At 32.6% G+C, this 16241-nt stretch overlaps 1 long non-coding RNA gene across 1 annotated transcript; it reads right to left on the bottom strand.

Moving 5' to 3' along the window:
• Positions 1 to 15603: 15603 nt before the first annotated feature.
• On the bottom strand, positions 15604 to 15928 carry LOC114075188. The gene is made up of 2 exons (XR_003575591.1): positions 15836 to 15928; positions 15604 to 15752 (listed from the first exon to the last, which is right to left on the bottom strand). It is a non-coding gene; the product is annotated as an uncharacterized LOC114075188 (long non-coding RNA).
• Between the last annotated feature and the right edge of the window lie 313 nt (positions 15929 to 16241).

Raw genomic sequence — 16241 nt, 5'->3', positions numbered from 1 at the left:
CCAACACTAGACCTTTACCTTATCCTTTTTTAGTCACATTGTCAAATGGTTATAAAGTGAAAGTAACTGAGATTGGTGATGCTGTCTTGAGCCCAATTTTGACTCTAAAAAAAGTATTATTCGTCCCTAGTTTCAAATATAACCTCATCTTTATTCATTCCTTAACAACTCAACTCAAATCCATTGTTAATTTTTCTGCTTATTCGTGTATGTTGCAGGCCCTTTCAATGAAGAGGCCTCTAGAGATTGGTAGAGCAATGAATCCTTCAAATTCTCGTAATGTCTGTAATTCTTGTTTTGTGTCTACTTGTAGAATTCATTCTTCTGCATCTGATTGTAAACATTCTTATTGTATGTCTGATTGTGGAAAGTCTGCTGATCTGATTACTGGCAACAATAAAGATACATGCTGCACAACCAACAACCCCATTCCCAATAAAGTTGTTGGTTCATCAAATGTGTCTTCAATTTGTTCATCTTTTTTAGATACTTGTATTGATTACTTGTGGCATAATAGGTTGGGCCATGTACCTTTTGTGAAAATGAGAAGTATATCTAGCATCCCTGTGAGTTTTGCTCCCAAACAACCTTTTATCTGCACAATTTGTCCTATGGCCAAGCAAACCAGAGTACCTTTTCCTACCAGCAACACAGTCTCCAATAAACCTTTTGATATTTTACATCTAGACCTATGGGGACCCTATCATGTGGAAACATATGACCATTACAAGTATTTTTTAACCATGGTTGACGACCACAACAGGTCAACTTGGGTATATTTGTTAAGCTGCAAAAGCAATACCTTACAAATCATCAAATCTTTTGTCCAATTAATAGAAACTCAATTCCATGTGACCATAAAGTCCATAAGATCAGACAATGGACTGGAATTTACTTGCAATGAAGCCTCTATTTTCTATCAGTCTAAAGGCATTATTCACCAAAAATATTGTCCGTACACACCACAACAAAATGGTGTGGTGGAAAGAAAACATAAATATCTCCTTGAAGTGGCTAGATCCCTCATGTTTCAATCCAAATTACCTTTTACATACTGGAGAGAGTGTATTCTCACAGCCACTTATCTAATAAACAGTCTACCCTCTGTCATTCTAAAAAATAAATGCCCTTATGAGATACTATATGAAAAAAACCCACATATTCCCACCTATGAACCTTTGGCAGTTTATGTTATCCCACAGTTCTCAAATCTCACAGAGATAAATTTGAAGATAGAGCTACACCTCATGTGTTTGTAGGGTACTCTTTTCACACAAAAGGTTACAAGGTTCTCAACCTAGCCACTAAAAAGATACATGTATCTAGGGATGTATAATTCTATGAGCATATTTTTCCATTTGTTGTCACTCCTTATCCTTCCTCTTGTATGCCACATTCTGTCTTACCATCTCATTGGGATACTACTCCTATATGTGTCCCTAATCACAAGTAAGACATGCATTAACCATTATCTGGTACTGAAACTTTTACACCAACTAGACAAAGTGATAATTCTCCTGCCAGTTCAACACTATCATCTCCTGTCAGTTCAACATCATCATCTACTTCACCTACTTCAACCACCACACACCTCACCTAACCTGTTCCTCCTAACCTCACACCTGCACTTAGAAGATCTACTAGAACCCATACCAAGCCTTCAGATCTCCAAGACTATGTTTGCAAAATGCCTACCTTGACAGACCATGTTTCAAACAGACCCACCAGTATTTTGAATGCTCTTTTTGCCAATAAAAACCACATTACATTCACTGCCCTTAGTTGTGCCAATCAACAGTCTTTGAGAAGTTTTTCACATGACAGTGAGCCCAACTCTTATGAGGAGGCTGCTATAAACCTTGCTTGGCAAGCAGCCATGACCCAAGAATTTGATGCTCTACATGCTAATCACACTTGGAATTTAGTTTTTTTACCTGCAGGCAAGAAGACCATAGGCTGTAAATGGGTGTACAAAATCAAACACAAAGCTGATGGCAGTTTTGAAAGGTTCAAAGCAAGGCTTGTGGCGAAAGGTTATACCCAACAGGCAGGGATTGATTACACATAAACTTTTTCACCTATGGTCAAAATGGCTACAGTCAGGGCATTACTCAGTGTTTCTGTCAAAAAGGGTTTGGGCTTGTTCAATTAGATGTTAACAATGCATTCTTACATGGTGACCTACATGAAGAGGTTTACATGGAAGTTTCACAAGGGTTGCATGTTGATAGTCCTAATTTGGTTTGTAAGTTGAAGAAATCTTTATATGGTTTGAAACAGGCTAGCAGGCAATGGTATGAGAAACTCACTGAAGCTCTCTACACAAAAGGTTTTGTTCACTCATCAAGTAATTATTCCCTATTCTACAAAGTCACATCATCCTCTATTGTGTTTGTTGTTGTGTATGTAGATGAAATTATTCTTACAGGAGATGATCTTCATGAAATTCAAGACCTTAAGTCTTTTCTGCACTTTCAATTTAAGATCAAAGATTTGGGCAAATTGGACTATTTTCTGGGACCGGAAGTTCTATACCAGACTAATAGCCTTCTTATTTCTCAGAGAAAGTTTACAGTAGATCTACTCAAGGAATTTGATTGTCTTGAATACTCTCATGTTTCTTCTCCCCTTGATAGTTCTATAAAATTGTATGCTTCAGAAGGGGCATTATTACATGATATCACTCACTATAGGAAGTTAGTTGGAAAACTAAACTTTCTGAACAACACACGTTTGGACATTGCCTATAGTGTGCAACACTTAAGCCAATTTATGCAGTCTCCTAGAGAACCCCACTTCAAGGCTGCCATACATGTCCTCAGATACTTGAATAGTGATCCTACTTTGGGCTTATTTTTGTCAAATGCTCCAACCTATGACCTCAAAGCCCATTGTGACTCTGATTGGGCTTCATGTCCAGATTCTAGTAAATCAGTCAGTGGATACCTTGTTCTACTAGGAGATTGTCCTATTAGCTGGAAGTCTAAGAAGCAAGAAACTGTGTCATTATCATCTGCCGAAGCAGAATATAGGTTCATCAGGAATGTTGTTGGAGAATTGGTTTGGCTTAGAAGATTGCTGATTGAACTAACCATTCCATGTTCTTATCCTATACAAGTGTTTTGTGATAGTCAAGTTGCTGTCCATATTGCTCGAAACCCAGTATTTCATGAACGAACTAAACATATTGAGGTAGATTATCACTTTGTTCGTGATAAGCTACAAGATGGATTCATATCTTTGCACCACATTTCTATTGTCAATGAGTTGGCCGACATTCTAACCAAGGCTCTCACATGAATTAAACACACGCATCTCTTAATCAATCTGGCTGTGACATCCTCACCTCCAACTTGAGAGGGGATGTTGAGATGATGCACTATTTGAGTTAGTTAGAGGATCAGATTGGTAGATACAGTAAATTAATTGTTCCATACAGAGTTAGTTGAGTCGGTTAGGATTAAATTCTACAAATTAGATATTTTACTTGATCTCTTTTACGTGTATATATATGGATGATAGTACTTGGAATAAGATACTTTCTTTTCCCCAAATCAATCTTCTGTTGGATTTTAAAAAGGTGTGAATGGAAAATGAAGAGTTGCGACTTTTATGAGGAGTTGTGACTTTTATGAAATGTTGCCACTTTTATGAAAAGTTGTGACTTTTATGAAAAGTTGCGACTTTTATGAAAAGTTGTGACTTTTATGGAAAGTTGTGACTTTTATGAAAGGTGACGACCATTCTGAAAGATTGTGACTTTTCCAAAGGTTTGTGACCTTTCTGGTAAGGCACAATAAGAACCTTTTCGCACTATCCTTTGTTTTCTATAAATTGAGGGATTTCCTCTCATTTTAAATAGAATTCATGGACTTCTTCTTCAACTACTAAATCTAGTATTCTAAGTGTACTTTACTGCCGTTGAGTGGTTCGCTGACACCGGAGTTTTTGGTATCTATACTCTGGTGATTGAGATCATTTTACCCTGGGAGGTCATATTCCAAATCAAACCTCGGATACTAGAGGGGAATAATTTCCTTAAGGGGACACTGTGAATTCAGTGGACTTGATCTTTTTCCTATTAAAATTTTTTCAGATTCTGGTACGTGTTTTACAAACTTTAGATCTGTGAATTAATTTCAGTTCTTCTATTCTTTTGTTCTTCACTGGTTCATTAAACTTGGTAACTTCGTGTTTCTGCAAAGTTTGTCGGAATCAGTAAGATTCTTTAGACACATATTAACAACAATTCTTATTTAAGAAAAATATTTTGTATATATTTTTTTAAAATCTATTTCTGATTCTAGTTTCGCTACTAGTTTTAATTTTCTAGTTGTGAAAATGTTCTTAAACTTTGTTGTCTTACAAAGTGTTCAAAGTTTGTTCTAAGTATGTTTGGAATACAAGATGAACAACAATCTTAAGGAAATTAATATACTGTTAGTATTTTTTGTATTCTACTTATTGAGAGAATCTGATCATGGAGTAGAAGATAAATGCATTACTTCTCCATAATTCGTTTCTTTGTTTAGCAAGGTCGAAGTGAGAATGTAACAAAAATTTTTTATGGTATTCTGCTTAAAGATTACCATGTAACCTTCTTATTAAATTATCTAAGGAGGAAAATAGTTTCTAAGAGTTATCATCTTTGATTTTTATTTTTTTTATTATGTGTATTTTTGGAAAAAGATCTGCAAACAATATGTTGTGGAATGAATTTTACTTCGCAAATATTGTTGCTTTTAAAATTCTTTAGTTTGCAAAATTGAGAGATGCATATTTTTTGTTTGATAAAATAGTATGTCAAAATGTTAATGTTGGAAGACTATTTGATAAGAAAAACATTTCTATGTGATAAAGAATATGTGTTATTCTGTTTGGAGGAAAAAAACTTTTGTAGTTTTGTACTCCATGAGAATGTTAATGTGTCTGATTTTTGTAGACTAAAAACTTTTGTGATTTTATACTCTGGATAAATTGGACTATGCAATTGGTTTGAAGAATATAAAAACTTCACACAATAAGTCAATGTTGTACTTTTGAATATTGGTGAATAGTCATTTGTTATGTTTTTGTAAAAATAACAGTTGGACTATATTGTCCTTATTGAACCCGATGAAACTTTGTTCATAGGTAGTTCTATAACAATCATATTGAAAGTTATGGAAATGTCCTTCTGAAAAGGATATTTGACGATCTAAACAATGTTTGTATCACACAAATTGTAAGAAATAGGAACAAAATATTAGTGAGGAAAAAACTACCTCGCGAAGAGCTTTTCAAACTCAATGTTTTTATTTGTTCTTACTTGCTTGAGTTAATGTTTGTGACATGAACACTTGGGGCATGTCAATTACAAAACCTTGTAAGAAAAACTGATCAACTTAGAAGTGTTGCCTAACTTCGAGTGCAATAAATAAAAATGTCAAGTTTTTGTGGAATCTAAGTATGTTGAGCATTCTTATAAATCCGTTGAAAGGAATTCTAATCCCTTAGAATTGATTTACACCGACATTTATGATATGAAGTAAATATATAAGAAGTGATAAGAATGGAGAGTATAAATCTCATTGTGCAGAAATATGTTTGGAAAGTGAAATATCAAACTACTGCCATATTCACCTCAATCTAATGAAAAAACCGAACGTTGAAAGAAATGATGGATGCATTATTTATAAGTTCGGGTTACACAAAACTTGTGTGGAGGAACTATTACTGCAAAAGGGATCAACAAAAAGTTTTGTCCTTTCAAAAAGAGAGCGATTTTGTTTGATCAGAATACAATCTTTTCCATATGAAAAATGGAAAGAAAGGAAATCCAACTTGAAATATTTCAAAGTGTGGGGGTATCTAGTCAAAGTCCAAGATCCTATTCCTAAAAGAATTAAAATAGGACCTATGACTGTGGACTGTAAAATTAGACTTGAGTAGTCTAGAGAAGGGTCTAAAAGGCCTAGGAAATGAAAAGGATAATGTACTTAATAAAGGGATTCAGAGGCTTAGTAAAATATTCAAGGACATTTACTTCCTTCGAATATGATTTTGTAACATTTTCTGTGTCTTATGTAGACTCATCCTTTGAAAAGATGGTGTCAATAAACAATATTGAAAGTTAATTGATCTTCTTCAAGAAAATAAACCTTTGGGTTCAAAATGAATCTTTAGAAGGAAAAATAACAGTTGATGGAATTGTTGAAAAATATAAAGCAAGACTTTGTGTCAAAGGCTTTAGAAAAAAAAATAAGATTTTGATCTTGTCGATATATATACTCGTTAGTAATTAGAATTACATCCATTCGGGTGCAAAAATTATTACTGTGGTATATGACCTCCGAATTCATCAAATGAATGTGAAAAGAACTTTCTTAAATGTAGAATTGGAGGAAGAAATTTACATGGAACAATCCGAGGGTTTTGTGGTACCTGGAAAATAAAAGAAAGTATGTGAACTTGTTAAGTCACATTATGGAAGCACCAAAACAATGACATAATTCAATCAAACCATGTCGGCAAATGGATTGAAGAATGATGGAAGTGATAAATGTGTTCACATTAAAATCATAAGGTCATTGTTTTTTTGTATATTGGTGATATGTTGATCATCAATAGAGACATTAATGACATAAATGCTACTAAACGTATGCTATAAAGCAAGTGGAATGAAAATTATTGGAGTTGCTAATGCGATCTTAGATATAAGAATTCGTAGAACTCCACAATGTTTAGCATTTTCACGGTCTCATTGCATTGAAAAGGTACTTAACTAGTTCAAATATTTGAATGTAAATAGTGTCAAGTGTCCAATAAATGTGAGCTTTGCATTTCGAAAGAGTGAAAACAAAAGTGACTCACAATTGGATTGTGCTAGATTTTTGGGTGTGCGATCAGATATAGCATTTGCTATTTTAAACTGAGTACGTTCACAAGTGATCCCAAATAAATTCATTAGATGACAATAAATAGAGTTTTGGAGTATTTAAAATAATACTTAAAACTATGTCTTACATTATAACAATATCCAACAATATTGAAAGATATAGTGATGCAAATTGAATCATCGGAAGAATGAAGTAAAATTCACGAGTGGATATGTATTTACTATTGGTAGAGGAGCAGTCTCTTAGAAATATTTCAAAAGAGACATGTATCTCTAGCTCTACAATGATCTTTGAGCTAGGTGCTCTAGATAAGGTCGGTGAATAAGTTAAAAGACTCCGGAATTTCTTGATAGAAATTCTATTTTGGCCCAAACCATTGGCATTAGTATGCATACACTGTCACAGTCAAGATGCAATAGGTAGAGCATGGAGCATGACGTATAACGGAAAGTCTCGTCATATACGACATAGACATAATACTGTTAGACAACTACTCTCTAGTGGAATTATCAGAATTGACTATGTAAAGTCAAAGGATAATGTGTCGGATCCACTTACAAAAAGGCCTAACTAGAGAGAAATTTAAAAAATCATCTAAGGGAATGAATTTACGGCTTAGGACAAGTCATCATGACGGTAACTCTATCTAGCAGACTGGAGATCCCAAGAGCTAGATTNTCAAACCTCGGATACTAGTGGGGAATAATTTCCTTAAGGGGACACTGTGAATTCAGTGGACTTGATCTTTTTCCTATTAAAAAATTTTCTAGATTCTGGTACGTGTTTTACAAACTTTAGATTTGTGAATTAATTTCAGTTCTTCTATTCTTTTGTTCTTCACTGGTTGATTAAACTTGGTAACTTCGTGTTTCTGCAAAGTTTGTTGGAATCAGTAAGATTCTTTAGACACATATTAACAACAATTCTTATTTAAGAAAAATATTTTGTATATTTTTTTTTAAAATCTGTTTCTGATTCTAGTTTCGCAACTAGTTTTAATTTTCTAGTTGTGAAAATGTTTTAAACTTTGTTGTCTTACAAAGTGTTCAAAGTTTGTTCTAAGTATGTTTGGAATACAAGATGAACATCTTCTTCATATCATCTCTTTACAGTTAACAGAATTCATCTCACCTCCATTAATGGAGGTTCAGTATGCTTGATAGATCTCTTTTTTCGACAGTTTTTTCAATTTAATGATTGCGCCCTAATTTAGACACTGAAAGCTTCGAGGGTGAGGCACTAGATTTGTGAGTTATCTTTCATCAATTTCATACATTATCATTATGTAAATCAACTGAGTTTTGTTTTTCAACTTTGAATTTTTTCTAGAACAGTTTCGTGTAATTGTCAATTTTGGAGCAAAAGATGACTCTGCGCAGTTGTATGTCCGACACCATGGAGAAGCTTCCACTAAGGTTTCTTGCTATTGTACTTTTTGAATTTTCCCTAAATCTCAATTTTTTAGAGTTTCAATGTGGATAAACAGATTAAATAAGGTTTACATGGAGGATGACTTGAGAGTAACTCATTTTTTTATCAGAAAATTAACTTCTTAATTGATTGTTGATAGTGAATCTGGTAGATTTGAGAGATATGATATTAGTTTCTACATTTTAAGGTGGTCATGTTGGAGAAATATGGTGCTTGCTCTACTTGTTTAGACAACAATATAGAGTTGAATCCTAAAACATGCATCTTATTACACATTTTTTATGTGTAATTAATCTCAGTTTGCTAGACGACTGAATAGGTATTTGATATTAAGATGAAGTTATTGTGATTTAACTTCTTCTTTTCAGTTGTTCCTGCTTGTATATATATGTTAACCCAAACATTTTCACCTTTACCTTATTGAGGAAAATGTTTTCTTGAATGATGGTGTTATCTAGAAAATTTGTGAGTTTGATATGTAACCAAAAAATATTATTTTAAAATAGGAAGTATATATAATCTAGGCAAATACTATTGGAGATGGGGGCAGGGGTAGGGGTAATCAGTGTATCACGATGAAGGATGTTGGAGGGTTGGAATTACACAATCAATGTCGAAGCAATTTGTGAAACATGTTTTCCTACTTTCAGTGAAGAAGTTATTTTCCTTATTGTTAAGGAATTTATTTTTCTAGAGAATATGTTCTCAAAATTTTGATAAATCAAACATAAGAAAATCGAAAAATATTTTTCACACCCTTAAATCCAAATAAACATATTATTTTTTATAAAGCATTTGGGGCTGGAATTCTGAGTATCTACTTCATCAAAGTAATTCTGATTTGTGTAATTTCCATGTGCTTAATATGTTCCAGCAAGATGAATGTTGCTTTGGCCTTTCCTAAGTTCTAGGCAAAGTGGTTTCATATACGTAAATCGAAATTAGTTATATAGGTGTCTCCTGGCCATCCACTATATGTGTTGTTTCTCATAGTTTTTGTTCAAAGGAATTTAGTTTGCCTAAATCTAGTTTCAATTGAATGGTTTCAGTCACTGGTGTGTGTATAATTGATTCCTTTTCCATGAATCTGTGGGGGTTCAAACTGCTGCAAGATAACCCCTGCTTCTTGTTACAGGGGTTAGTGAAAAATCCTCCAAAGATTAATTGTGGCAGACCTAATAGCGGGAGTTATTGAAACCTCTGCTACAACAGATTGTAGGGGTTCCTAACCCCCGAAATGTGTAAAATAAACCCCTGCTATGTGGGCTTTTTTTTGTAGTGACCAGATTTCATAATATAGCTCTTATGGTCTTATTGTTGATTAAATCTAATATCTCACAAAATGATTATGTTTCTTCAAAGTTTTCTTATGTCCTTTATCTAACGTATTTTACCATATTTCATGATTCACATGTCTTTAAGGTCTTTAAATGTCAAAGAATGACCGTGCCCGCATGTTTAAGCCATTCATGATATCACGTCTATGTTTATGCATACTGCCCCATACTTAGTAAATTCCATGTACTAATGTATATTTGTGCTTACACTGTTTCACTAATGTAGAGTCTGACGCTCCTACCTCCCATACTCGTGGCTAGTTAGTTTCATTGGCTTCGAAGAGTGGCGAGTACGTCCTCATGTTTCGAGTACCAGATACCTTTATTGTTTTATGTCATTTTCGTTTCGGACTTTGTATGTGATGTATGAGTTACATCCTAATCACTTTCCTTATGATGTATTAGATGTCGATTGAGACTTATGTTAGACTTCTGGGTTTATCAAACTCGTTATGTTATAAGACTATCTCTTTTGAATTCTTTAATTCTATTATCTCTTACGATGTGTGATAAGTGGCTTGTGTAGGGCCTCTCGAGGTCTTATACGACGTCATGTCACCTCTAGGGTGTACTTTGGATCGTGACACTTCTAAACAATATGAGTTTTTGACTGGTCAATACTCATCTCATATAACAAGAACGTTTAACCAACACTCGGTAGAACTTACTTTAATTTTAAGTTTGTGGAATCTTTTTATCACACAAGACTCCAGGAAAAACCCTCATTTAATCCATGTTGCCTTAATGCGATGTGTGACATTTTTATCGATGTTCCCATTACCCTAGATTACGGACTAAGATACTTAAAACTTTCTCTCTTGATATGTCTATGTGGTAAGTCTTACTTGCAATCGCTTCATGCAACTCAACACTAAATTCGCACTTCAAATATTTTATTTTGATCCTGCTCAACCTTAAGCGTTTGGACTCAAAAATCTATCTCCAAACCTCCAATCTAACACTAATATCAATCATTACTACGTCGTCTACAAATAACATACACTATACAACCTCCTCATGAATAGACCGCGTCAACTCATCATCACCAAGATAATAAAAAAGAGGTAAGAACTTTTCCGTGCACCAAGATAAAAGAAGAATAAAGTTGTTCACGTGTACACCAAGATTTATTAAAGAATGACAATACTAGATAATTCAATTCAACAGGGAACTTAAAATCTATACAAAGAAAGTTACCATAAAACATGCACATGAAACTAACTTCAAATAAGGACAGAAGATATAGTCAGACTTTGAATCAATTTTAACTTAAATTTGAAGGCGTGTACTTGCTCCTATAACAACAATACAACATATACATTGAAGGTTGGACAATACCCCAAAGACGTATCCCTTAACTTGTGATTATTTTTTATCCTTTAGTTCATTAGTTGTAATAGTTAGTTTCTTGGAGTTATTCCAAAATAGGATCTTAATTGCATTAACAGATTCATTAGGTGCTATTGTCAATGACTATGGCATCGATGAATAAGAGGGTAGAGGTAGAACTACGCGCTGGAAATAGTTCTTAAGGGGTTTCATGGACAGTTATAAATCTATTTGAAGTTTGATTCGAGTTTTGATAAGTTGTTGAAATAAGTCTTAAAGAGGTAGGTGATAGTTTTTAACTCCTCTGAGTAAAAAGCTTTTCACTTAAAATATCTCTCTTTTATTTAACCATGATAAGCAGTAATAATAAAAATTATGTAGAAATATATCAAATTTATTGTATAAGAAAATTTAGGCAAGGAAAGAGTTGTAAGAATTTGCCGTGATTTCTACAATTATAATAATTAATTAGAATTACTTATTTTTGTGGAAAAGATTTCTTCAATATTTGATCAATTTTTATTTTTATTTTTTGAGAAAAGTTTTAGAACACAACAACACAATAGCATTCGCAATTACATTTAAAAAATCATGTTCATGGAAAGATTACTCTCTTAACAGTTTTATATTAGTTTTCTTGAATTTAAGTCAATTAGCAAAATCATATAAGTCTAATTTATTATTATCTGATTTACTATCGTTCTGCATCTATTTTGTTAATTTATGCATAATATCTTGTTATTTGGATCCCCATAATTTAGTCACGTGTTCTTTTTCATTTAACAGCCGTCTATAATATTTAGGAGATAAGTGATTAACTTTCAGAAAATTCAAAAGTAATGATGAACTAAATATGCTCTTTAAGAAAACTCACAGGTGCCATGAAATAATATAAACTATGGTTATTATTAGAAAAAAAAAACAAATAATTATAAGATGAAATGCATTAATAAATGTCATTGTACGTTGTAACATCAAAGGATGTGACATGTTTCTTGATTTCTTTTGTCCAAGGGATAAGTGCAATGTATACTTTATTTAATGAAGCTTCCAATATGATTGTTATATTTATTAAGTCTGCTTACCTTTTCTAACTTTCCACCTTTATAGTATATATGGATAATCACAATCACAAATTAATACAAATTCAATATTTAACAACCCATTCATAATTTTCAGATTTTTTTAAGTCTTCTCCTGTTAAAAAGGAAAAACTTTCTAAATAAACTTAAAAAGTGTGAGTTGATTGAGTAGTCAACTAGATAAATTGCATTCATTTTTCAAGAAATATATACTTGCACTCGACCTTCACAAAATCAACATATATGATCCACCACTTGTCAGTTTTAGTTTGAACTCCTTTTTTTTTTTTTAAATAAAATAACCTAAAACGTAAAAAGTGATTTTATTAAGAGAAAAGTGTTCGAAATATATTTGAACTTTAATTAAAATTGTTATAACAATCTCAAATTTTAAGCATAACATATTACTCTTGTACTATTTAATAGTGTATATTAAAGATATATACATGCTCACGTAGATAACTTACTATTTATAATGTGTAATGAACCGAATTGTCGTTCTTATAAATTTTCATAAAAAAAAGTTTCCGTTTTACCCCTCTTAATAGTTGATTCAAGTAATTTTTGGCTAGTGGAATTGATTTGGAAATTTTGAATTATTCGGTAACTACGATTATTTAATTGATGGTCATATAATAAATAATTTATTTATTTACTTGGTGGTTAACAGGTCAATGTCATAATATATTTAATACCTTATACTATTTGACCCATATTAAAATAAGTCAATAAGATTTTTATAGTGGTAAGTGACAAATTAACGAGAACAAACATAGCTTCCGGGAAAGAATACTATGGCGGCACAACCTAAGGGGACGATAAAACATTCAGATTTCATGGATTTTGAAGTCCAGTGAAAGGGGAAGGTCAAGAATTGGAGTGATTGTTCAATTAATTAAGGCTAGTGGATTTCTAAACTCTTGTTAAGTGTATGGAATGCGTGTATTTTCTTGTGGTATATGTTTGGGAGTAACGGAATTGGTGATGGATTGACTTGTCCACATTATTAATTCTAATGAAGAAATAAAAAAGGGGTAACAAAAGGCAACGTGATTTATTGTTTATGTGTGATCTGTTGAGAAAGGTTTGAAGGCTTGTTGAATCATTGTTGATGTGATATCATGTTTGTGTTGTTGTGAATTGTGCAATATTATGAAAATGGTCATCTTCTCATTATTTGTATGAGCATGTCATCTGCATTATCTGATACATGGTTGTGACAAGTGTTTTGTGCATTGAGAAAGAATGAGAACTTAAAGAGCATGTACCATTTTGAGGGACGTATCACGTGCCGTGATGAATACTATATTTTGAGGGACATATCGCGCGCCGCGATGGTAACTATTATCGAGGGTTACGTCGTGCGCCGCGACAGATGCATGGACAGATATGTCCTCCATGGGTCCCGGACTGATAGAGAGCGGGTGTGTATCACTAGGTCAGACATGCATCATTATACTTGACATTGCATTCCATTGCATTGCACATACTTATCATTAGTGAACCTGAAATTATGTTTTGTTGATCTTGTGAATGCCTTTCTGTGGAACATGTGATTGATGAATACTGAGCTTGCTGTTGAGGATATATAATTTGTTGAAGTATTGTTGTTGAGGATATATAATTTGTTAAAGTGTTGTGGTGGAGGATATGTATTTGTCTAAGTGTTGCTCTTGAGCTATGTGCTATGTAAATTGTGAATTGTTAGGTTGGGCTGATTTTTATGCAAGTTATACTTGTGGAGGTTCGGTTGGGGTGGTAGGAGTACCCATATTCTGTTCCCTTAGCTTGTGTTAGGGATTTACTTGCTGAGTACCGTGTGGTTAGGTACTCACCCCTTGCTTCTACAAATTTTTGTAGGTTATGAGTCTGAATTTTTTTATTATACTTGTCATTCTCTTCTTTTACGAGGCTTCTTGGAGATTTGTGAGCTAATTGTTTGTTGTCTCAGCATGCTTTCTTTTAATTATGATATTGTTCTATTCTAGAAACAAGTTCATTTGAGAATTGAGTTTTTCTTTTGAATCAATTGTAATACTTTAGAGGCTTGTACACGTGACAATCAGGTTTGGCGGGTATTTTTAAGTTGATTGTAAATTTTTTCGCATATTATTGTAATTGTTGAGTTTTAGACTGATTTGTCTTGGTGGGATAAGACGAGTGTCATCACGTCCATTTTTAAACTGTGACATAATGATGCAATATTATGGTGTCCACGTGGATACATATATATACTTTTAAAATATACTATTAAATTAAATAATACATGGAGGTAAAATGTCCTTCCCAAAATTTGAAATTGTAATTAACTGTTTCGATCAAAGTTCAAACATATTTGAATTTGAGCAGGCTCTTTTTTAAAAAAAAAGAAAATAGCCTAAAAAGTACAAAGTGATTTTACTAATATACTTTCAATCAAAGTGATTCAGACTCACTTTTTATAATTGATTCAATAGTATAACTTGGGATACAATAATTCAATTATAATGCATGACTCAAATAACTACTAATTAGTTGAAGAGTTCAAACTCCACAATTATGAGAATATCTTTCTTTTAACATAAAATTACTCTCTTTTATAGTATTTAGTAAATGACCTATAAAATTCTTCAGTCAACTCAACTCTCTTTCACTACACACCCACGTCACTTTTACCATTCATACTTGAATATTTCTCATATAACAAGTCGAGAAGGGAACAACTCTATATTAGATATACAAAAGATTTTATAGAGTGAATTGGAGAGTAGTGTAATATTAGGTAAGATAGAATAATGTGGATTTCGGAGCTTAAAGGACAAAAAATTTGAGAATTATTTTTATAAGTGTTACAAAATTGAGTATTAAATCAAAAGGGCAACATTTAAATGGAAGAATGAATATCGTTAAGTGATATGTTGTAAGGCTTATATTGACATAATCTTGTAAGATTCATGATAGAATGAGCCTTACACAAGGCTCATGCCAACATCAGTATATTTTTTACGTTCAATATAATGATTTCAGCACGAGCCTTACAAACTCTTGCATGAGAATAGAGAATGGTAGATTTTTTATAGGGATGGGTATTCGATATTTTCGGTTCGATTTCGATTTTTTTCATTTTTTTATTTTGGTTTTTGTAAATTGTGTACTGAATACCGAATTGAAATATTTCGGTCCGGTTTAGTTTTTATTAATTCGATTCGATTTTTTAATGGGCCTGCTCAGTAGGCTTTTTAAAATTTTAAACTTTACAATTTTTTTGTTTGATTTTCCAACTTAATGGGCTAGTAAAAATAGACAATACATCAAAGAAGTGCATTACTAATTTACTACCAAATATCAATATGCCATTAGGCATTAACACCACAAATTTTAAATTCACAATGTCACTAAAACACACAATTTAATTAACAATGACACTAAAACAAAAGTTGCATTGTAGAATTGTAGTTAATATCTTCAGAAATACAACATAATAACAATCTTACAAGTAACAATAAAGTCTTTCATGAGCTCATAATAAACAATAATAAGCAACAAACAATGTATTTTAAACTTCTCGTCTTCTTCCATGAGATTACTTTTAATTCAAATGTCAACAATAACAAACAACAATAATGAGTTTCTTGACTTTCTTCCATGAGATCGCTTTCAACTTTCAAGTTTCACGTGCCAACAAAATTATTTCTTCATTGTCTTGACCCTTGGACCTTTTAAGATAAAATCAAATGTTATAATACTACTTTTAAGATTAAAAAATGATATGATTCAATAAATGATTTATTAAACTCACCACTTGCAAGTCAATCATAGATCAACAATGGAAGAGTTTCTTCCACTATTTGCCATCTCTATAAATAAGAAAAAGAAACATGTCATACAAGATACAACACAAAAAGTATTTTATTTTTTTCAAAAATAAATAAAAAATAAAAAGTATTACCAAGTTCAATTTTTCAAGAAACTCCAAACTTTCTTCAACACAAATAGGCTTGGTTTCTTGTCTAAGCCAATCTTGGACACAAATAAGACATTGCATACATTTGGGAGTCAATGAACTTCTAAAGGGATCTAGAATACGATCACCGGTGCTAAATGCACATTCCGATGCCACACTCGACATAGGAATAGACAATACATCTCGAGCCAACTGTGAAAGTACAGAAAATCTAGGAGAATTAACTTTCCACCAACTCAAA

The sequence above is a fragment of the Solanum pennellii genome, chromosome 12, assembly GCF_001406875.1.
Source record: "Solanum pennellii chromosome 12, SPENNV200".
Taxonomy (NCBI): Eukaryota; Viridiplantae; Streptophyta; class Magnoliopsida; order Solanales; family Solanaceae; genus Solanum; species Solanum pennellii.
The sequence above is the reverse complement of the archived record's forward strand: the minus strand, read 5'-3'. Positions and strand labels throughout refer to the sequence as shown.